The 24,221-nt window shown below is 46.0% G+C and overlaps 1 long non-coding RNA gene across 1 annotated transcript in view; it reads right to left on the reverse strand.

Moving 5' to 3' along the window:
* Positions 1–1,788: 1,788 nt before the first annotated feature.
* LOC144373146 (uncharacterized) overlaps positions 1,789–24,221 on the reverse strand; it is a 65,124-nt gene continuing 42,691 nt past the window's right edge. Inside the window, exon 4 of the long non-coding RNA XR_013432902.1 lies at positions 1,789–13,345. This is a non-coding gene — a long non-coding RNA (uncharacterized LOC144373146). The remainder of the gene's footprint in view (positions 13,346–24,221) is intronic.

Genomic DNA, 24,221 nt, shown 5'->3' on the forward strand with positions numbered 1-24,221 from the left:
ACAATACTCTTAAAGTGTAAGAAGTAAAGTCAAGAATAAATAAATGAGATGGAATCAAACTAAAAAGCTTCTTCACAGCAATCAAAATAATTGCATAAAGAGGAAGCCTACAGAATGGGAAAAAATCTTTACCACAATAAACTCAGATAAAGCATTAATCACTAGAATATACAAAAAAATTAAAAAAACTTGAGGGGCTAGGGCTATGGTTCAGTGGTAGAGCACTTGCCTGGCACATGTGAGGCACTGGATTCCATCTTCAGCACCACACAAAAGTAAAATAAAAGTATTTGTCTACCTACAACTAATATATATATTTGACACCCAAACCACAAATAACCCAATCACTAAATGGTCAAAGGAACTGAACAGACATCTCACAGAAGAAATACAATCGATCAATAAATATATGAAAAAATGTTCAATATCTCAAGCAATTAGAGAAATGCAAAACTACACTGAGATTCTATCTCACTCCAGTCAGAATGGCAATCATGAAGAGTACAAGAATAAACTTTGGCAAGGATATGGGGAAAAAGGTACACTCATACATCGTTGGTGGGACTGAAAATTGGTGCAACCATCCTTGAAAGCAGTATTGAGATTCCTGAGAAAATTTAAAATGGAATCATCATTTGATCCAGTCATCCTACTCCCAGGTTTATACCCAAAGTATTTAAAATCAGCATATTACTCTGATGCAGCCACATCAATGATCACAATAGCTAAACTATGGAACCAACCTAGTTGCCCTTCAACAGATGAATGGATAAAGAAACTGTGGTATATACACACAATAGAATATTACTTAGCCTTAAAGAAGAATGAAGTTATGGCATTTTCTGGTAAATGAATGGAACTGGAGAATATTATGCTAAGTGAAAGAAGCTGACTCCAAAGAAAAAAGGCCTAATATTTTCTCTGATATGCAGGTGCTAATTCACAACAAGGGGTGGGGTTGGGAAGTATAGAGGTAACTTTTGACTAGATACAGGGTATTGAAGAGATAGTAGGGGTTATGGAGTAGGAACCATAGTAGAATGGATCAGACATATTACCTTATGTGCCCAAATGATTACATGACCTGTGTAACTCTATATCCTGTACATCCAGATGATTGAGAAGTTACACTCCATTCATGTACGATGTGTCAAAATACATTCTACTGCCATGTATAACTTATTAGAAAAAATAAAATAAGTCTATTTTTAAAAAACAGTAAAAAAAAGAAGTGGGAGGAGGAAAATTTCTGAGCAGTTGGGAAGTCCAACAGCATTTGGGGTTAGATGTGTCAACCTATATAATTTTTTAAAAATCACATTCTCCAAAGAATATTGACATTTATTTGGGGATAACAGAGCTTTGCAAGGGGAATATGCATGTCATAGTAAACTGTGGGCACCGTGGTGCACCTCTGTAATCCAGCTATGTGGGAGGCTGAGGCAGGAGGATTACAAATTTGACACCATCCTGGTCAACTTAGCAACCCTGTCTCAAATAAAATAAAATGTAGCTCACTGGTTGAGTACCTTTGGGTTCTGCCTGTGTGTCTCTCCTACACACAAATTGAGTCAAGAGGAAGATTTTAATGAGAATTATGTCTGATATTTTGAAGCAAATAATCCTTGGCCACAGTGATTAACAATAAGCATGGTATCTGTCCAAGGGTGAACAGATTCTGGGCAGATATCCTTAAACCAGTACTTTTTGATAAGGTTGTGGCAGCCCCTATTCAAGCTAATGATTCGGGCAGAGTGTTTTATTTTTTATTTTTTTATTTTTTAAAGAGAGAGTGAGAGAGGGAAAGAGAGAGAATTTTAATATTTATCTTTTAGTTATTGGCAGACACAACATCTTTGTTTGTATGTAGTGCTGAGGATCAAACCCCGACCGCACGCATGCCAGGCAAGCGCGCTACCACTTGAGCCACATTCCCAGCCCTGGAAGAGTGGTTTATGATGGTAACTATCAGGCAATCAAGTGAATCATGTGTAAGAGTCCTTCTTGTAACCTCCTGGCTTTGTTTACTCTTTTTTTTTTGTTAGGTTTGACATAAGTGATTCTGTTTTGATTATGACAACATTCAACATTTCTTTCACAGATACTCTGGGGAAAAAAAAAGAAAAAAAAGAAAAGAGTTGAAATGTATAGTTTAGATCTGGTGACCTCACCCACTTAAGTGCACAGTTGTGTTATTTCCACACATTGTTAGAGCTGTGAACCACCGCTATGACCAAGACAGGCCATCAGCAGCTCCACCAGACCAAAACATAGCCCAGATGCAGAAGCAAAAGTCATTCTGCAAGGAGGTAGTCTATACATTAAAAAGTCACACACATCATCTGTGTGCATTTGACCATGCAGCCAGCCCAATGGTTTCATTAATGAGGTTCTTGGCATAAAAGTTAGCTAGCAGAGATAGAAATAAAACACACAGACTCAGTTACCTTTTCCTATGACCAGGTCAGAGACGGCTCCCCTTTTCTGGTTGCCACCTCTAACCGCCAGGCAGAGCACCAAGAATTACTCAGGGCTAGCAGGAGAGAGAGAGCGAGCACGCCAGGGAGTAGCCTTTTATTGGGGAACAAGAAATTCAGGGGAGAATTCCATCCAATGAAGGTTGAGGGGGGGGCTGCACTCCAAGGTCAGGGTCAGTGATTGGGCCCCCGGGGTCAGTGGTCAGTCACACCCCCACACAGACGGGTTCTCTCATCAGGAGAGGGCTGGGAAAGTTCCCACACAGCCAGAAAGCCTCAGACCCAAACTGGGAGTCACCCAGTCACATGTGAGAATGGCTCTCCACAGTGCATTGACAGGCCCTGGGGAACAAGCAAGGCATATTGTACACAATACCTTAAATGAAGGAGGATTAAACCACGGCTTGATCTGGCCAGAATCACTGATGCTCAGCTGGGATACATTGTGTTGTCTTGGGAGTGTTAATATCTTTCTAGATTTGGTTAACTGCAGGCTTTGACTGCATAATTAATATATTTGAAAGCCCTAACTTCCTTGGAACTTGGTAGACTCTCAGTACTGAAAATGTACTTGTGGACCAGAAGCATCTTCATCACTGGGAGATAGATTTAATTGCAGAAGTTCAAGGCCAAACACAGATCTTCTATTTTATTTTATTTTTTAGTTGTCAATGGATCTTTTATCTATTTGTTTGTTTAAATATTTATTTATATTCAGTGCTGAGGATAAAACCCAGGACTTCACACATGCCAGGCAAGCTCTCTTCCACTAAACCACAACCCCAGCCCAACAACCCAGACATTCTGAATCAGAATTTTAGCAAGATTGCAATACAATTCATGTGCACATTGCACATTAGAATTTGAAAAGCATTATTTCAGAAGAAGGAACCCAAAACCTCAGTGAGAATGCTGAAATGGGGCTCCTATGTGCTACTTGCTTCGAGAGTACCCACTAACCACGATCCCTGAGCTATCCCAGGGAATGCACCTACTCCTGAAGAATTAAGGTATGTATTGGTGAGGAGGCCACTAGCTGGGCTGGGGAGGCTAGTGAGAGCCAGATTCTAAGTTTCCTCTGCATGCTCATTGGCATTTTTATCCTAGTTACCTTAAAATGTATACCACCACATGTAGGTTGGGCTTTCCTGGTGGGTTCTGTTACCTCCTTGGTCCAAGTGATTAGGCCTAGGTTTCTAAGGGGCAATCATCTTAGGAGTAATGGAAAGTTCATAATTGACTGCTGCCTAGGATGATGAAGATCCATAAGAAGTGCCTCTGCAGAGCCCTGTTTTAATGCCAGCTTCATGCTACACTGCTCATGTTTCTTTGCCACCAGAGTCGATTGGAGTACCCCGAAAAAAGTAACCCCATCTGAAAGATCCTAAAATAGGGGAAATCCTTTCCTGTGTGCATCCTCACTGTTGCTACATGAGACCTAGAGGGAGGACTACTCTTTACCTCCCTGTGGTCACCCTGCATAACTTGAGGATCTGCAAGTTAAAAAAGAAAAGAAAACAAAAAAATAAACAAAAAAAGTCTTTTGATATTTCACATTGTGATTTCGTCATTGAAACTGTGCCTGCAAGCCAACCCCTGATGGTGGGGCTGCCCTAAAAGGACCCCTGCAGGTTAGTTCCCAGATGGTGCCCTTCTGTCTGGGCCTCTGATGGTTGCTGAGAAAGGAACTACCACCTAAATTAATGGAGAACATTGAAGAGTTTCATTTAAAACAGGTATCAATCTTTTAAAAATTAGAGGCAGAAAGATTCTGCAAAGAATAATGATTTTGGGGGGGAAAGTCCTGGCACAGTGGTGTATGCCTATAATCCCAGCAGCTCGGGAGGCTGAGGCAAGTGGATCACAAATTTAATGCCAGCCTCAGCAAAAGCAAAGCACTAAGAAACTCAGTGAAACCTTGTCTAAGGAAAATACAAAATAGGGCTGGGGATGTGGCTCAGTGGTCAGTATCCCTGAGTTCAATCCCTGGTACCCACCCATGAAAGAATAATGATATTTATTTGGGAATAGGAAAGCATAGTAATGGGGATATGTGTGCCATGGTAAACTACAAGCATATTCAAAGAGGTTGAAGGGAGAGGAAGATTTTAAATACAAAACGAGGATGACATCAAGTATTTAAAGAAAATAATTCTTGATTACAAATGATTAATAAGAAGAACAGCTCCAGTCTGAAGATGAACACATGATTGCTGAGCAGATGTCCTGGCAGGAGTATCTTTTGTATGAGGTTGTGGTGGCCTCTTGCAGGTCTCAGGTTCTGGCAGAGTCTTTCGTGATGGTTACAACCAGGCAAACCTGCATAAGAACACTTCCTTTGAAATCTCCCAGCTGCATTTACTTTTTTGGTTTTGTTGTAAGAATTGACACAAGTGAGACCATTTGGACCTAGCCAGCCCTTCTCAAGAGTGCATTATCAGTCCCCTGAGAGATCTTGTTGCGATGCAGATTCTGAATCTGTAGATTTGGGATCCAACCATTTTTAGGGGAAAGGAACTGTTCTAGACCCTTTTTTCTCACACTGAGGTCTGCAGACGAGCAGCTGCTGCATTATCTGAAATAATTTCCCACACCTATAATAGAGAGAAGAACTGCTTTTCAAACAGTCATGGGTCAACCAACAGGGGACCAAACTGCAGGAGGTCTAGTTCAGGTATGTTGGAGCACACAGGGCTGAGGGGGTTAGCCATGGGTGCTTTCTCTGTGTTCCAAGCTGTCACTGAGGGCAGTCTAAAGTTCCAGGCCAAGGGTGTATGCATCATTACGTGGAGCACAGCTCTGCTTGTACTTGGAGTGACAATTCCGTGTCCTCACACTGACCTTGCAGCCGTGTCCACAGCCAGTCCTATGTACTGAAAGCCTTCATGTCTCTGAATTAGGAGGAGTACTCTTAGGTTTGGGAAAAAAATTAGGCTGTGCCTGTGGGTGATCTTAGGAGAAAGGACAGAAATATGAGGGTCCTCAGAACTCAGTGCAGGATTGGTATTTGGGTGGGAATTCCCCAGGAGGGGACTGGTCAAAGAGACCTGCTTGTTCTGCCACTCCAGAGTATCTTTGAATATGGCTATATCTGGGGACTCATCCATTTCCTTTTCTCAGAAATTGAGTTCAGTTGTCTTCTCTGACTCCTACAATTAAAGTACACATCACAGTGTCCAATGCTCCTGCAGGAATCCAAGAGCCCACAGCTACAAGGAACCTGTGAGGACTTAGGTCATGAGTCCTGACAGAACGACCCCTGGCCTCAGGACTTCCCTAAGCAGAATTTTGGACATCTCCTGTCTTGGACTCCCCTGAAAATGCCTAGCTCTGGATCCTGGTTCTTTTTGGCCAATTCTGGGCCATGCAGGTAAATCATCTGTCCCAAATCCCTTGCCAAACTTCGTAATCCTCTCTGCCCCAGTTGTTCCTCAGGCCCTCACAGCCAGGAGTTTCAGTGAAAGCTACCGTTGTACACACAGCTAATACATCCAGATTCCCGGGATGGAGAGAAAAGCTCTGGAAGCTACAGACATGATGGAAGACATTTTACTCTTCTCCCATTCTCCCACTGCCTGGAAAATTCAGAACCAGACTAGACCCTCATGGATGGGGAGAAGCTGGGGCTCTGAGGAGGGCCAAAGAGCTGGGACAATCTCCTGAGCACTTAATCTTCTTTGTCCTGAATCCAACACACCCAACCATTAAAATCTTGAGAGCAAAGAGGTAATATTATCCCTGGGGCATTATAGGGTGCTTCTAATGATACTGGTAAAAGTTCACTACCTAGGCACATAGAAGTCAATACTATGGCATAGGTTTTTGCAAAATGAGTGAGGTTTATTGTAAAGCCAGCTAGCAAAAATTCAGAGCACTAAGCTCAGATCTGCCTCTGAGTCATACATTTTTTTTTTCCAGGTAGTGATCAAGTTCCGTGGGGTGGCAGAAAGGTTAAACTTTAAATGTCAAAAAAGTTATTGAGGGGCTGGGGTTGTAGCTCAGTGTTACAGCACTTGCCTGGCATCTGTGGTTCTATCCTCAGCACCATATATAAATAAATAAGTAAAGTAAAAATAATCCATTGACAATTAAAAAATATTTTTTTAAAAAATGTGATTGACCTGTTGGGCTGGCTTTTCTGCATTAGTCCATTTTGGAAAAGCTGGTTTTAAATAATCTTTAAGCGGATTCTGGAAACGCAACTTTAGCACTTTGTTACTTAAGAAATATATGTTAGAGTTTGTTCTGGCCTTAGAAAACTTTACTTCCATCCTATGCCTCTAGTGACATCCTGGGGAGGATTCTGTGCAGTGCAGGCCACACTGAGCCAACAGTCTCATTAGTCCCAATATGACAGCAAGAGATTTTTCTTTTTTTTTCAGGAAATAAATCAATTCATTAATACAGGGTTAAGATAAATTGAGCAAGGATTATGTTTAAAGAGCTTCACAGGGCCCTGCTCCTCTCTGGGACTCATGGCTCTGTAGGGACATGAGTCATTCCTTGGGTGACAACATGGACACTGCTGCCTGGCAGGAAGTGGTGTTGATGGGGTTCCAGGAGCGCAGGATTCATGCTGCTGCCCAGCTTGCAGCAACCCTCCCACCCCCACCCAATGAAGAGAGTTGATTCCAGTGGCTTCACTGGAGAGACAGGATTCAATTAAAATCTGGTCAGGAGAAGCCTGAAAGGGCACAAGGGAAGGGGCTGGGATTTGGGTTTACCTGGGTTCAATCCTCAGTACTACCAAAGAAACAGAGGTGTTATTAACATCTGGAGCCAAGCACAGTGCTCGGACGTGGTAGGCATAAGGAGCAGCAGATAATACTGTCACAGGTGCTGACATCACTCACATGACCCCACTTGTAACAGAGAAGAACAACTTGATAAGTAAATAGAAAGAAGATCCCTGTTCTCCAAAGGAGCTATGGCTCAAAGACTCACTCTCCTGGGCCATCTACATCCAGACTGTCTTCTTCTCCTATCAGATTAAGAGGAGGTTTAAGGATCAGCATGTTCAGAATGGGAACATTTCAAGACCACCAGGAAAGCAAGAGAGGCTAAAGGCAGGAGCTAGATCTACTTGTCCCCTGGGAGGAGCAGCTGTGGAAAAGCCTTCTATGCTGCCTCCCCTCTTGATAAATGGCCTTGGCTTCTTTGGCCATTGCCTCTGCCAAAACCAGCCTTGCTCTGGGTTATACATTTTCCCCCTGAAAAATTACCTAAGCACAGCCTTTCTAGGGATTCAGAGTGACCACTGGGAGAACTGACAGCCCAGAAGGCACTGCCTCCTCCTAGTTATGCCCTCCAGTGGGGAAGAAGACTCAACCCCCTCTAGGGGATGAGAGGGACTGTGAGGGCTCAGGGACCCATGAGCCCTCCCAAATGCTGATGACCCACTGTCTGGGTGCCTCCAGGGTGGAGCCCCCAAAGCTTACACCAGCATTCACTGGTGCTCAGTGAGGCCAAAGCACTATTCTGTACTGCAGGGTACAGGGAGGAAGGTAATGGAGCAGGGAGGGACATGTCTGCCTGAAGGGCTGAGCAGACAAGGACACAAGTAGCCATGAGCCAGGCTGAGGAATATGAAGTGACCCATTGCTTCTAATTGGAGAGATCCTAGAAGGTCTCATATAGATACAGGATTTGGGCTGGGCAGAATTGAGATGTGCTGAGATGAAACAGGCACTCTCCAAATTGCAGGAGCAGGAGCAGGGGTGTGCTGGGGAGGAGGGCGTGGGCCAGTGTAGCTGGAGCACAGGTGCCTGAGGGAGCTTGTGGGAAATGGTACTTGTGAATGGAATTTTCCATTGCTAGGGTTCTTTATGAGCTGATGAGGAGAGCCTGTAATGTTTGGGGCTGCCCTGGATTGAGAGAGTATAGGCCATCTGTTGGATCCTGAATTCCAGTACTCTTCCTCATGTCTTAGTGACAGGCCTGGGTCATTGGCTGCTTAACAGGTGATATGAGCAGAGCACATTGATTATGAAGGGGACAACAGGCCTGCAGGACCCCCAGGGTATGTATACTCTCCTCCATCCCATCCCCAAATCTTCCTTCTAGTGTGAGCAGCCCTGCCTACCCCAGACCTGGCCCAAGGATTAGGACAGCTGTGCCTGGTGATGTCCCTAGAATGGGCCCTAAACTGCCTCTTTCCTTCTACATTCAAGGGAGCTGCGAGCTATGTTTTTGATCATTGGTTTAAGCAGCTCTCTCTGGCAGACAGTAGCCTTGTCAGCTCTCTGATCACAATGCCTATTCCCTGATGGCTCTGATTTGCAGCAGGGCCTCAGGTGCCTCCCTGGCCTCTCTGGAACTCTGGTCCTGGGTCTGATCCTGCAGTGGTGAGGAGAAGCATTAGCCAGTCAAGGTCAGGAGAGCTGCTCAAAGCAGAAACTGCTCTAATGCCTGGGTAAGCAAAGCTTTTTCTCCAGATGTCATCTTTTGGTCAAGAGCAGCATCAGGATAATGCTGTCTGCTCCAGTCCCTGCCCTTGATTCCACCTGTAGCACCCCTAGCAATTACAGATGTCAGCCCACAGCTGATGCCTGAGGCTGAAGACCCCACTTGAGGGTCATATGTGGCATGATAGTGGCATTCAGGCTGGTGGCATAATGCCCTGTGCCTAAGCCCAGGAAGGCAGGGGAGGCGGCTCTAGGGAGGGCAGTGCTCTGATTTAGGGGTAGGTATTCAGTTTAATTGACTGAAACTCATTTAAGGTTTACTGAGTGCCCATAAGAACTAGGCTCTGGGCCGGGTTTAGTCATAACCAGAAGTGGATCTGTCCTCAAAGGGTCACAGTGAACAGTTCAAGGATAAGACAGGAACAGAGGTGACGATGACATGAGGCTTCTGCACACCCCACACCCTCTGTCTAGAACACCCTTCCCTTGCCCCTTCACCTAATTCACTTTCCCTGCTCCTCCCTCAGCTTTCAGCTCAATGTCATTTCCTTGGAGAAGTGTTCCCTGCCTTTGGTGACTCAGGCAATTCTCCTGTTATATGCCCTCTTGGCCCCATGTTCCACTCTAGCATCTCCTGCCACTGGTGAAAATGTACAGTCATCTGCTTGATTACTTTATTATCGTGTGTTGTGCACTGTTACAGTTCAAATGTGAGATGTTCCCCCAAAGCTCACGTGTAAAACAGTGCAAGAGGGTTTAGAGGAAAAATGATTAGCTTATGAGAGCCTCAACCCAATCAGTGAATTAACTAAGTGGTAACTGAAGACAGATAGGCTGAGGCTGGAGGAGGCGGGCATCAGGGTCATGCCTATAGGGTAGATATTTTGTATCTGGCAAGTGGAGTCTCTCTCTCTGCTTTCTGATCATCATGTGAGCTGCTTCCCTCCTCCACACTCTTCTGCCATGATGTTCTGCCTCACCTTGAGCCTCATGGAATGGAGCCTGCTATCTATGGATTGAGATCTCTGAAACCATGAGCCCCTAATAAACTTTCCTTCCTCTACAACTGTTCTTTTAGCCACAGCAGAGAAAAGCTGACTACAACACCCAGCAAGGCTGGTGGGAAGCCCCACGAGGGGAGGACAAGGGCCTCTCTGCTCTCTGTTGAGTGCCTGGCATAGTGAGGACCCCACAGACAAATGCTGGGAGAATACATTAAAATAAATGGAAACAAAGGCAAGGTCACTGTGAAAGCTTCGCAGATGGAAAGCTGAGAGCATCTAAAGGGCTGGGGCCTAGTAGAGGTTGAGAGGTAGAAAGGGTTTCCTGGAGGAGCAGGCAGGTGAGATGGGGGAAGTGTTCCTGAGGAGGGTAAGTAGTCAGCAAAGTCTCAGTGGGAAGGAAGCATCACAGAGAATGTGGATGTGGTGGGAGCTGGATTTATCTGGAGCACCAGAATTGAGCACAATGGGAAATGACAAGATGGGACGACAGGCTTTAGATGACAGTCTAGGCTGGGGCTGTGGGGTACCCCTGCTGGCCTGAGAGGCTGGCCTTAGGAGGAACAGTTATAAGGCAGTGGCCGCAGCCCAGCCAGGAACTGAGGGGATGGGGGCTGCAATGTTGGGGGTGAGAACCAAGAGGGAAAGAGGCCATGGGCATCCAGCCAAGGAAAAGGCTCTGCTCCATCTCTCAGCCAGGATAAGAGGGGCTGTAGGGGGAAGGAGGTGACTCAGGCCCCTGCCTCAACCTATTTTGTGACCCTGCAAAGTTTGGACCAGGCAAGGGGTCCACTGCCCCCACTAATGTACCAGGTCTGTGAATTTTCTCCTCTCTACCCTGGCCTGTGGGAAGACTGAGGTGTCAGATCCCTGGGACAGCAGATGTATGTGGTACAGAATGGACTGGGTGTCCTCTACTCTGCCACTCCTGACCTACTCTCAGCCCTTCTCCACCTGCCCTGTGCCTTGGGAGGAGACTCCATGGACAGTCAGCCTGGTTGACTCACCTTTGGGTTCTACTGGGTTCCCTCTGTGTGGATAATAAAAAACTAAATTGGGTCTTTGTCCCCAGGTTGCTGGCAGGAATCTCCTGTGGCCCTTGGAATTTCCTGAGTGATAAGAAATGTTTTGTTATTCATAATGAGTCCATTTTACCTCACTGGAGTTTATGCTAATGAGGTGACTCAGGCTGGGGCCTCCAGGTGGCTTTTGGATAAAGATTGATCATCAGAAGAGACCAAACATGTCATTAAAAGGTGGGAATCTTCAGCCCTGTTCTGACCTCCACCAAGGGGAGTGGAGCTGGAGACTGGGTTATAAATGAGATCTAGGAGCTGGGAAGATGACCTGTCCAGGGGAAGCATGAAAGCCATGGAAGTTTCTGTACCAGGCCCCCATAGTTCCTATAGCCCACAGTGCCTCCCCAGCCCATTTCTTCCATTTGATTGTTCCTGGGTTTTAATCCTTTATCATAAACTGATAAACAAAGTATTTTTCTGAGTTCTGTAAATCATTTTAGTGGATTATTGAACCTAAGCAAGGTTTAGGGGACCTCCTGGATTGGTCGCCAAGTTGGACAGAAGAGTGGAAGCCCTGGGACCTGGAACTCATACTGACATCTGAAATAGGGGCAGTCTTGTAGGATTAAGACTTTAAAGGGGGGGGGTGTGATCTGGGCTAACTTCGGAGTTGGTATCAGAATTGAATTGCCCAGTTGATGTTGGAGAATCAGAGAATGGCAGAATTGATGTGGAAAACCATACAAGCTACTGGAAGGATCAGCATTAGACAGGTGGCAGAAGAGGAGAGAGTTCAGGGTACTAACACCCTCAGCTTCCTCCTGCAGGGTCACTGCAGGCTAACTGAATCTCCCACAAAGATGCAGCTCCTACTCAGTAGCCACAGCCAGCTTGAGTTCTTAATACTCCCTTCCTTACTTGTCCATAGGGGCCCAGGGGTCTTTTCCATCCCACATTGGTTTTCTTTAATCCTGTCCAGAATAAGAGATTGTTGGTTTTATCTCCAGATTATGGCGCAGTAAATGTAGGACAGGATCCAGATCTCCCTGGAGACTGTCAGGGCTGTGAGGAGGAGGGGGAAGTCTCCTGGGCCCTAGGACTGGCACAGGGACCATACTTTCACTTCTTGAGCCCCAAACAAGGCTGGGGAGGGTATGTGAGGAACAGTCCTGGTCTGACAGCATGGGGAGGATCTGTTCTGAGGCCTGAGGAAGGTCTCCCATGCACTCTCTTTCCTCTCTCCCACTTTCTAGAAATTCTCACTGATTGATTTTCTCACAATTTGGTTTTCTACTCCTTCCCTCATCCATCACCTATTCTACTTATTTCAACTCCATCTAAAACCTTTATTTATCCCATTTTTTCTCTTGACATCCACCTCTGTATGTCCATGGTGCTGAAAACCAATGGATAACAAAAGGCTCTATTTCAGAGCAGAGGCATTCTGCTGAGTTCCTTCTTGGCCTCAGAGGCCACCTCCAAGAGTACCTGTATTATATCTATGTATATTGTCTCCCTTACTCTCCCAGTGGTGTTCAATTTTTCATGACAAATTTATCTTATATTCCCAGTTTCCCTGTGAGTGTCTTAAGGAATGGGCCCCAGAAGCTATTCTCCTCAAGGACACCTCATCTTTAGTCCTTTCTGATGGGCCAGAAGGCAGTGCTCAGGAAATGGATGTGTTGAGTTGGCTTTTCCTCTTACCCACCACCCAGGCATCCATCCTTCCCTGCCTGGTGGAACTCCTCCAACTGGAGGTAGTGACACAATCAAGGGCTCCTGGAACAGGTATTACTCCCTAGTAATCTCCAGTATCAGCCCCAAATAAGAACATTGTAGGTAAAAAGAAGACCCATATAGCAACTATCAGCTCAAGATAAATCAATAAATACCCATATCCCCCACCACCAGTTTTCTTTTCAAGTCTTTCTTTCCTACATATAAATTCAGGACTGACCCTAGTCTCAAAAGCTCTTTCCTACTATTCTCAAACTATTTATGTATTCACCAATAAGGGAGGAGAGGGAGAGAGAGAGAGAGAGAGAGAGAGAGAGAGAGAGAGAGAGAGAGAGAGAGAGAGAGAGAGAGAGAGAATGATTGTCAGGCATTCAGCTAGGAGTTAGTGACAAGGCAGGATGACCATATAGGCTTTGTCCTTGAGGAAGTTATAACCTGGCAAAGGAGAATGGCAAGTATGCAACTATACTTAAATAGACATTCATTTAAAATGTATGTTAGGGAACACATACTATGCATCAAGCACCATTTGCAGATGCTGGGACCACAGCAGAGAACAGCAAACAAGTACAATACTAGAAAAGAAACTTAACAGAAGTTCTTATGAATGTAGCCATTGCTGAAGGATAGGTTCTCCCAGGAAGCTGCCTCTGAGATGGAGTTTAGTGTGCAGGATGTCTCTTGGGAAGTGTCTCTGGGATTAACACCTGTGGGAAAGAGGGGGACAGTTGTAATAAGTCATTGAATGTGGAATACCCCAGGAGGGACTTGACCTTGGGCGAGGTGGCTCTTTGCAGCTGAGATGATTCTTGAAAAGGCTAAGAGTTGAAAGCTGTCAGTATACAGACCTTCTTACAGCTGGAGCAACAATTGCTTCATTAAAGGGAGTATTGAGTGACCTACTTCTGTGTCCACAACACTTGTAGCATGGGAGACCGCAGGGGTACCCGGGAATATGCAGGGAATGCATCCACACACTGCTATGTGTGTCTCATTTCCTTCCTGGGAGATGAGTAAACTGAATTTCCAAGTGGGGCCAGGAAAATAACTCTTGCCAATGGATAGGCCATTTCAGGCTTGCCCTAAATTTAATGAGCTTCTTTTTAAAGCTACAGATGGACACAATATCTTTACTTATTCGTTTATTTTTTATGTGGTGCTAAGGATCGAACCCAGTGCCTCCTAGGTGTAAGGCAAGTGCCCTACTACTGAGCCCCAGCCCCAGCCCCTCTAATGAGCTTCTTTGTGATCGCTCTTTCCTCACCTGCAACCAGATATCAGAATTCACAAAGGGATCCAGTGTTTTAAGAGATACTCAAGTCGAGCAATGGGAAGAGCCTGAATCCCTGAGTGACAGCATGGAGCAGAGCTCTTGCTTCTCCCACTTCCACCCTGAGTCAATCAACATTGTGCAGTTGACATGAGGAAGAACAAACTTGTATTTGTATCAGTTGTTATATTCACCGAGATTTGGTAGCTATTTGTTTCAGCAGTTAGCATTCTCTGACTGATAACAAGAATTTTCTTCTTGAAGAGAGGTACTTCCATTTTTAAAAAATGAAAATAGGAAGCTAGACAAAAAAAAGAGATATAGCAAATAGATAACCAGAGATCTCTGGTAGCCTCAGATAACACATTTGGTAAAAACTGTTGCCTGGGATATCCTGGAAGTCATACAGTCTCTGGGGGAAGAGGATGAAAACCAGTGCCATGCCGTGTCTGTTGACTGCAATCAGCAAGATATTGCAAGAAAAAGATGAGCTCAATAAAGAACTGATCAGTTCCCAAGAAGAAAGCAAATGAAAAAGAAAGAATCAGAAACCAAGGGTCTGCAGCAATGGGGAAAAAAAGGTAACTCCTATGAAACTCTCCGGTTTGGGCTCTTTCTACCTCCCCAGATAAAATTAATCCCTGTATTAGTGGGGATCTACTAACTTCTGTAACAATCCCCAAATCTCAGGGGTTTCATTCAATAAATTCTCAGATACTGTTCAATGTCTGAATTTTAACAGATTTTGAGTGATGAAGACCCAATGAATTTTTCCTTCTCTAGTAAACACAGAGAATTAGGCCTGAGGCAAAAATCAATTCTTGGATTCTACCTTTCTATCAGGCCTAATAGCCTCAAGCTAGCCACCATGAAGTTGAGAAAGAAGGCCTGAGGAAGCAAACCAAAATAAGGCAGGGTCCAGAATTCTGATTCTGGGGAAAACAAAAAACACCAGGTAGGGGCAGTTACTAGCTGTGAGGATGGCCTTAGGCCTGAGCCTCAGCAACTCCATATAAAAAACTCTTTGAAAACTGCAGCCTCATTAGGCACGTCTAACAGAGCCTCCAATATGGCCCTCAGACAAGTCACTTCTCCTCACCCTGATACACAGAGTGAAGCCCCTGGCAGGCTGTCCTCTCCTGATCAGAGGAAAAGTCGAGAAGATCAGGGTAGAGACCAACAGACCAGATGTTTCTGACCCCATGGTAAATGATGTCATGGAGAAATCCCATGATAGCTGATAAGGACTGAAAGGGGAGTCAAAAGCCCCCAAATTGAGTATAAATTTAGCAAATGATCAGAGATTCAGGCAGCCAAAACAAGGATGCACTGGAGCTAGAGAGCCTGATGAGGACCTGACATCCCATCACTTATCATCCTTTTCCTGATCCTCTGTGTGATCCTCACCACTCTCAAACTCTCAAAATGGGCACATGTAACCTAGTCTCCATTCTGCCTGCCTCTAAGTACTCTGTGACTTAATCCCTGCTCCCTTGCCTGCCAGACTGATGAAGCCACCGGATGACCCCAAGGCCAGGCAGATGGGGAAGTCACACAAGGGAGGAGCCCAGGTTCTGAAAGGAGATGCCTGGCAGAGCCCTCCACCCCTCACCTGCTCTGGACTGTGTCTGAGAAAGAAGCTGTCACTGAGTTAAATCCCTGAACTTTGCGGCGGGGGGGGGGGGGGGCTCTTCCAGCAGGTGGCAGATCCCCACTAATATCAACAGAAATTCATTTGGGGCCCACCAGGCCCGCACGAGGCAGAGCAGAGAAATGAGCGTGTCGACACCTGGCACGCTTCTGAGTAAGTTATGACTGGAGTCGTATGGGCTTAAGCAAAAATTTCCAAACACTGAATGAGCAAATCTGGCAGCCACCCTCTCCAACTGCACACTCCAAGCAGCAATTAAAAAACAAAATAAGCATCCTCCTTCCTGCTGGTTGTGGAGGAGTACGTGAGTCTGCGCATGGCCCTCTGTTCCAGTCAGAGGTACCATCATTTGTTAAGAGAAAAATCTCTTAAAATTGTAAAATATAATTTATAGAAGTTTTTAAATGCTTATGTAATGATGAGGACATTTGCTACAGGTGACTAGTTTGGCTTCCAAAGCAGCCCTCCTTGGTCCTCTATCTGGAACTGTGATGTCCGGTTTTGGCTACAGAAGTCAAGGGCAAGCCTTTCTCCAGCAATTCTAGTCAGGTATGTTTTCTATAAATGGAAATCATTATTAGTTTAGTACCTGGATCTAAATAAACACATATTTCAAATATTTTCTCCCTTCCCCCTAAAAGACCCTCCACTTAATGAAAGACATAACATAGGGCCAGAAGGAAGGAAATTTGGGTGCTTCAATGTGGAACTAGTACCTTACAGAAGCAGTATCATGTGGTGATAAATCCCCTGGACTTTAGAGTCAGCCATCACGTTCCAAAACCTGCCTAGGGCTGGGCAGCTATACGTGACCTGGGTGAGTTATTTCAGCTTTCTGAGCATCAGCCTCTCATTTATAAATAGAAGAGGGGATAACAATCACATCACCCCTGAAAGGGTTGTAGAAGATGAAACAAGATGAGGCACAGGAACCACTCAGCAGTGTGCCTAGCACTTAGCAAATACTCAATTAATGTTTTTAGTTATTATCACCTCTTCCTATAAATTTCACTTCCTTTCCTTCACCTCAAGAGCTTCCAACTCCCCATTGTTGAAGCCTCAGTGAGCTGGTTTGAGCACCCTGTGTCCCCATAAGACCAGGCATTCCTGCCTGTGTTCTTGTCTCTGTTGCCCACATGCCACCAACTGACGTGCCAACTCCAGTGACTGTGCTGTGTGCCTATACCAACCAGTTTCCATTCTGTGAATTTCCTCTCCTTCCTTAGCTTTCATTTCAGTCCACTAAAAACATTTACGAGGCTTGTTATTTGTTTTAAAAAAAACATTTAGTACACATGTAATCAATTTTGCATTGCTAGACTAATTATTATTCTAAATCATCCCTTAACTTCCCTATGTAATGTTCACTGGCTTTGCATGAACTGTATATATAACTAATCAATGTACTTTGGAGTACTGGTTATATATTTTTTTAATTGGTTCTTTCTAGAACAGAATCCATTATGAAAGAAAGGAATAGATCTTGTTCTAATTCCATCCCCAGTATTTCCCTTTCCCTTCCTTCCCCGACTCCCTGCCCTCTTCCACCTATTGATCTTTCTGCAACTTAACCACAGTTATTTTTTAAATGGATTTCTTGTGGATGTAAGCAATGGTGGGATTCACTGAGTTATATTCAGGTAGGTACTGGAGTGCTAGTTTTTAATAGGTTCTACAATTAATAGTCCTTGGGAATCTAAAGAACGAATTATTCTGTTTGACCTAATATGTGAATGATATGGAAATAGGGCCCATGGAAATAGCTGCAAGCTCCATGAGAAGTCCCTGCCCTCCTGTCGTGGTTCTGGGGCTCTCAGACTTAACTCCTGACAATTGTAGGTGATAGAAGCAGCAATAGTCCGGCAGGCCTCAATGCAGTGAGATCTGGGGAAGGACCCAGGCAGGCCCCTGGATGCAGGAGATGGCCCTGCCTTCCCACTCTTGTCTCCCTCCTGATGTTGCTATCCTCTACTGAGTCTAGACTTGGCAAAGGTTTAGATTCCAAACCTCTGCCCAGTTCCTATCAAAGACTCCAGACAAGGAATCTGGAAGTATTTTCTAAAGAGGAGGAAATAGCCCCTACCCCCTCACTTTCTTATCAGCTACCCCAAGGACCTGAGCAGGTGTGTGCCTGAGAAAGACCTTTCTGCTGGCACAGGAGAAGGGGCTACTCAGACCTGATGGGTGTGTGGTGCCTCTGTGCCAATGTGTCTTTGTGGAGGATTGATTGGGGTCTCTGCAGCCTCTCTCTCTCTCTCTCTCTCTCTCTCTCTCTCTCTCTCTCTGTCTCTCTCTCTCTCTCTCTCAAAGCTTGGCTTAGCTTCTCACAATATTGTTACAACTCACATCCCAAATGATTCTCAGTGCAGCTCAAAGAGCTGCCCAGGGAAGAAGCTTGGGAACTCCAGCACACCAGACCCAGGAGAGTCCCAAGCTATGTTCTGACCTCTCCTAGATGGAGAGACAGAACCCAGGTCCCAGCTCCCAGTGCAGCCTCTCCTCCAAGCCAAGCCTTCAGAGAGCTTTAGCCTGGTCCTCAACTGCTGTGCTTACCTCAATGCTGTGTGCTTTGATGGGCGTGCACCTGACCTCTTTTCTCATTAGTTCGTTTGTCACATCATTCATTCACCCAGGCAAAGGTCATCTTCTGAGCCCCTTCATGGAATTGGAATGCATTGAAAGCCCAGAATACTGAGAACACTCAGAGCAGATCACTGTGGATGGTGGACTGGGGAGTGAGAGGGGTCCCAGAGAGGGATGTGGGCCTACTCTGGGGCAAGGAGCCCAGTTAGTAAGGTATTGCAAGTCCAGGGGAGAAAAGGTGAGGGCCTAGAACAAGGTGGTAGCAAAGTGGTCTGTGTGGCTGGGGATGTGCCATGGGCCAAAAGAGCCAAATCCATGGTTTTCAGCCCTAGTTCTAGAAACCTGACTTACCTTTCCCAGTTACTCTTCTTCCCTCAGTGATGATTCTGGACTCTACACATGGCTGGCACATACCACCTTTTGCTAAGTCCTCACCCCTTTTAGTTATTAACTCCAATTCCCACCAATAACTTGCAGGCCTCTTTCTGGGGACCCCACTATTTTAGCAACACTTTCTTGAAGCCTCTTGTGATCATTGTGACTAACAAAAGGGTCTGATTGCAGGTGCATCTCTCAACAGTGCTCATCATCTTCTTGGGTCATTCATAAAGCTGCTCCAGAAATTTGGACATTAGTGGCCCGTTTTGTAGAATTCTGGAAATGTATAACACTGGTGATGTCTACTCTAGCTCAGAGCTACAGAGACCCAGGGCACCCAGCATCCTGCTCTTCCCCAGGATTATCTTCCAGTCCCCCAAAATAGCCCATACTGTTGCTCCCTCACCTCCACCCCCATGGATCCTCAACCTTCTGCATGATCTGCCTCTCACCATCTGGAAGCCACCAGCATGCCATTGTCTCTGGTACTGGGTGATGCTTACTGCCTCACCTGCATGTTCCAAGAAGCTTCTTCCTCAGCTGGCCCACGTCTGATCAACCAAGACTACAAGCCTTCCTCAGCTATGCTGACCTTAACTCCAGTGCCCTGTCTGGCAGGCATCTTCCAGCCAGAGTGGAGAGAAAAGCCCAGTCATCTTAGTCTGCCCATGGCAATATTCCACATTGAAAGGGAACAAAAGTAGTGGAGAGCCACCAGACCCGCCTACAGAGCCACAGAAAGGCAGAGCTCTAAAGCAGTGAAATGATGTTCAACAGGAACTCAGGACATCAGGGCTGTCATGTGGCAAGCCTTGCTCACCTCCTCTTGGTCACTGACCCTGAACTCCCCTCCCCCAGTTGGTCAGCACCTCTAGGTGTTCCTGTGCATAGAGGACCCTCCACTAGCACAGCTGGCCTGGCATGTCAGACCAGGCACACTGCTGACGAGAGTCGTGGGGCTTTTTCATTTCTGTGGCCCCAGGGTCTGTCACAGCACCTAGTCCATAACTGTACTCAGTAGCTATCTGGCCTCAAAAGAATAAGTAGAAGGAAGACTGCAGCTTGCCAAGGCTCTGTGGCCAGCAGACAGAAAACTCAAATCAAGAGCTTGAACAGTCCGCTCCTTCTCACAGACGGGGGTCAGCTCAAGTTCGGCTGAGTCTGTGGTGAGATGGTTCGTCCAAGTGTAGGGCCTGGGCTACATTCACACAGGAGCCGGCACAGGGCACTGCCTTCCCTGTCTTTACTGGAGCCTCAATGTGTCATTTAGCTTTTGTGTGGGCAGATAATCAGTGTGCAAGGAGATGGTGAATTGAGGGTGGAGGACACAGCAGGGGGACATTTGACCTGTGTTAGCATTTTCATTCCTTTTCTCTTTTTTCTAGTAGAATCCTTCATGAAATAGAGGCATCTAGAAAAACTAGCTGTCCACCTCCCTGTACTGAAGTCAACGGTGCTCCTGTTCATTCAGAGGCCAGCCTTGAGCTCCATGTCCGTCTTGGTATTTGAGAGCTGCTTTCAGCACTTGAAGGTTCCCAGCGGCTACCACTCACTCTCAGTACCCCACCCCAACTCTTGAGGGGCCAGTGGCTAGAATGACACTAGAAAACTTATATTAGTTAAATGAATCCTTCAGAAGCGTTTTTTCCCCCTAACATCTCTACTGAGGCATTTTGAAAACCGTATCTTTTATGATTGAGTGAATAGAGACATGACAAGTCATTTATAAAAATCTCTCCAAATCCCACCTCACAGTTCTCAGCCAGCCTGAAGGTGCTGATTACCTCTGTCTGGGTGTACCATGCTCAGATCTCACTCTTTCCCAAGCCTTGCAGAGACTCCAAGCACTGTCCTATTAGGAGACCCACCCAGCCGAGAAGCCAACAAAGGTCCCAGGCTACTCCACATGGCCAAGGTCACATGGTCATCAAGTGTAGAATCAGGATTTAACCCGTGTAGTCTGGCCCTGAAGATTGTGTTGTTCACCACTGCTCTGTACTTGGACTTTCAGAACAAGCACTCTGTTCAGCAAGTCTGTAATAGTTAGAAGTTATAAACTTTGTGTTTTTTTCTTTTTTTAAAAAAATTTTGTAGTTGTAGATGGACAGCATGCCTTTATTTGTTTATTTTTATGTGGTGCTGAGGATGGAACCCAGGGCCTTGCACAATCTAGGCGAGTGCTCTACCACTGAGCTTCAACCCCAGCCCCATTAATTTGTATTTTTTCTAATGTAAAAGCTTATTTATTCAGTCTCTAATGGAAATATCAGAAATGAGAAATGTTTTTGGAAAAAACAAATATTCTAACTTGTGATCATATGCTTTCATCTACCCATAACTCTGTTAAGTATTTTAGCTCTAAGGAGCATATAATATAGGGGACCTCAGCAAGCTAAGGAAAAGCTTAGATGATGATTGATGTCCTTACTAAATAAATGAGTCATCAGATGCAGAATCCTGGGGGGTTATATTAAATCCAGACCAGGGTGCCACAGTCTGTTCTCGGCTCTCATGATTGACCACCTTTGACTTTCCAGGCCTCATGCTGAATGATCTTCTAGTACATTATAGCACTGCGTCCTCGCAATAACTCATTTCTGATGAGAAACTGAGGTCCTGAGAGATTGGTTGACTTGCCAAAGCTAAAAAGTGGCAGAACTGGGAATTGATCCATCTGACTCAGGAGACTTGGCACTTTCTTCTCAACATACATCCCTTCCAGGGGCCACAGTCCCTGGACAACTTATCTTCAGGCAAGAGCAAGTAAACATGAGGACCCCTGGGAGAGGATAAGATGGAGGTAGTGACAGTCTTAGAAGAGGATTCTCTTGCCCAATTGAGAGAAATGACTATGAGGGACCCAGGACCATCCTCCAGGCCAGTCCTGAATCCTATCAGCAAGAGCAAGGAAATCCAAGTGGGTAGAGGGGACGAGAGAATGACCAAAAAAGGAGGTGGTAAGAAGACAGGCATAGCCACTGGGCAGGAATAGATACAGGTCCCCAACACTTCCAGGGGCTGCTTTTTGGTCCCTGTGCCCTGTGAGGCGGTAGAAAGGAGATGTTTATGCATTTGTTCAGTCTTAAGCTTAACTTAGTGAATCATGTATCAACTTCTGGGTTAGTTCTTGAAGAGGTGGAGGAGGGATAAGATCCCTATCCTCCATGACCATTCCTGCCCCCATCCCTGCCCAGTCTGGCAGGAGCCATAAGACATACACACTCACCATCTCCACCAAGCCAAGGCCATGGGTGTGACCTTGGGAGGGGCAGGCCACCGAATGTGAGAAGCAAGAATGCTCACCCTGTCCTGGATGAGAAGAAACCTAGGGTGGCAAATTCCTAAATTCTTGCATTCCTAAATTCCACTTCCTGGGTCTTGCTTGGCGTATGTGGGTACATAGTGAGACTGACCTTCAGTAAATCTGTAACATTCAAGAAAAACAATGAAGAAAGAGCCACCATAAAGCCTCCCAGCTTCCTCAAATCTTGTTACCCACCTTCTTACTCTTCTGTGAAGTGGTCAGGGTCACCCAGGGATGCTGAGCCACCTGGGGCTCACAGGGAGGTGAGTGAAGCTTTCCAGTGGTGTCTTTCTTTTCTTTTCTTTTTTTTAGTTGTTGATGGATCTTTGTTTTATTCATACATTTATATGTGTGGTGCTGAGAATCGAACCCAGTGCCTCATGCATGTGAGGCAAGTGCTCTACCACTGAGCCACAATCCCAGCCCCTCCAGTGGTGTCTTTTTTAAAGAAACACTCTTGCTGGTGAGTTGGGCCAGACAGAGGAGGGCACTGGAGCTCCCAGGGTCCGCCTGAGCCTCTTGCCGAGCCCCTCAGGTCCTAGCACCAAGGACCTTGCCCTGATGAGGATGCTACCGCTTTACTGTTTGAACACAGGACTCTGTTGAGACCTCAGGTGGTGATTTGAATGTGGCCCCCAAAGTTCATGTGCTGGAACAGTTTGGGGAGGTAAGAGGTCTCCAGGGCTCTGCCCTCGTAGTGGTTCGTGTCTTTATCACAAGAGCAGTTCGGTTGTTCCACGAGTGGGAGAACAGGATTATCATGAGGAGTTCAGCTCCTGTGCTTTCGCTGACACACACACACAACATGCACACAATACGCACACACACTTTGTCTTGCCCTTCCACTGTTCACCGTTTGCCCCAGGATGACATAGCAAGAAAGCCACACCAGCCCCTCAATCTCGTATTTCCCAGTCTCTAGAATCATAAGAAATAAATTTCTGTTAATTTAAAATCACTCAGTTTTAGGTATTCTTTTAACTTCAGTGCCTAATGGAGAAAGACGCACGGCCAGTTGCAGTTAAATGCTTTGGAAGAAAACCAGATCACACCTCCTCTTCCAGCGTGATGCTCGCTGTGGGCGAAGGGCATGGGGTGCAGGTTTCTGGCCTGTGGCTGGTCACGTCCCTGCAAGCATGGTGGTGTGATTTGTGGAAGCTGCCTTTATAAATGGCTCACGGTCATGGCTCTGGGAGAGCAGTGTCTGCCTGAATGTCTGGGCTGCAGAATCCATCAAGGCCCTGCCATGATGCCTGTGGCTGAGAATGCCTGTTTCTGGAAGAGATTAGCATTTGAATTGGTGGACAGAGCAAAGATCATCTTCACCAAGGCATTGTGGATGTGTGGAGGGCCCAGAGGGAACAAAAAGGCAGAGGAAGGGCAAACTGGCTCTCTGTTCCTCCTGAGCTGGGACATCCATCTTCCCCTGCTGCAGATACTGGGGCTCCTGGCTCTCCAGCCTTGGAGTCCAGGATTTGCATCCTCAGAACCATCACCCCCTTTGACCTGTGACCTTAGACTGGAAGTCACACCACTGGCTGCACCTCCACACTTGGATTGAGTCTCACCATCAGCTCTCCTGGGCCTGCCACTTACAGATGGCACTTCATGCAACTTTTCAGCCTCCCTAATCACAGGAGCCAATTCCCATAATGAATCTCCTCTTATGTACCCATCCACATCCTGTGGTGCTGTTTCCCTGGAGAACCCTGATACATAGAGACGGTGCTTCCTTTCAGGTTTCTCCTTCTCGGCCTACAGCTGCACTTTTTCTCCTCTCCCATGTTCTCCACTTTTAAAATTTGCTTTTAGTTTTGCTGCAGTGGGTCCTCAAAATCTGTTTTAGTGTAAGGTATATGGCTGGTGATTATGTGGGCTAGTCTCCCCAAAGTCATCCATCCTCATCCCTGGAACCTGTGACTGTTATTTCATGAAGAGAGACAGAGGGAGAGAGAGAGAAGGGTCCTTGAATGTGTGATTAAAGGAAAGGGTTTGAGATGAAGAGATTCTCCTGCAATATTCAAGTGGGTCTTCAATGCAATCACAGGTGTCCCTGTAATGGAGACTCCTCACACAGACCCAGAGGAGAAGGTGACATGAGGATGGGTGGGGAGAGATTTGAAGACACTGGCCTCCAAGATGAGAGCAGTGGAGCCACAAGCCAAGGGCTGCCAGCAGCTTCCAGAAGCTGGAAGAAGCAAGGAAGGCTCCCCCAGCCCACCTCAGCAGGAAGGGGGCCCTGCAAGTCCCTTGATTTTGGTCAGTGATACGGATTTCACACTCCATGCTCCAAAATGGTGAGAGAACATCACAGCCCGGGCTTCTGGCATTTAGTTCAGCTGATGAGAAGAACTCTCACACCAGCCTGCGTCCTATTTTTCAAGATGTCCTGTGGAA

Source organism: Ictidomys tridecemlineatus, unplaced genomic scaffold (assembly GCF_052094955.1).
Source record: "Ictidomys tridecemlineatus isolate mIctTri1 unplaced genomic scaffold, mIctTri1.hap1 Scaffold_261, whole genome shotgun sequence".
Lineage (NCBI taxonomy): Eukaryota > Metazoa > Chordata > Mammalia > Rodentia > Sciuridae > Ictidomys > Ictidomys tridecemlineatus.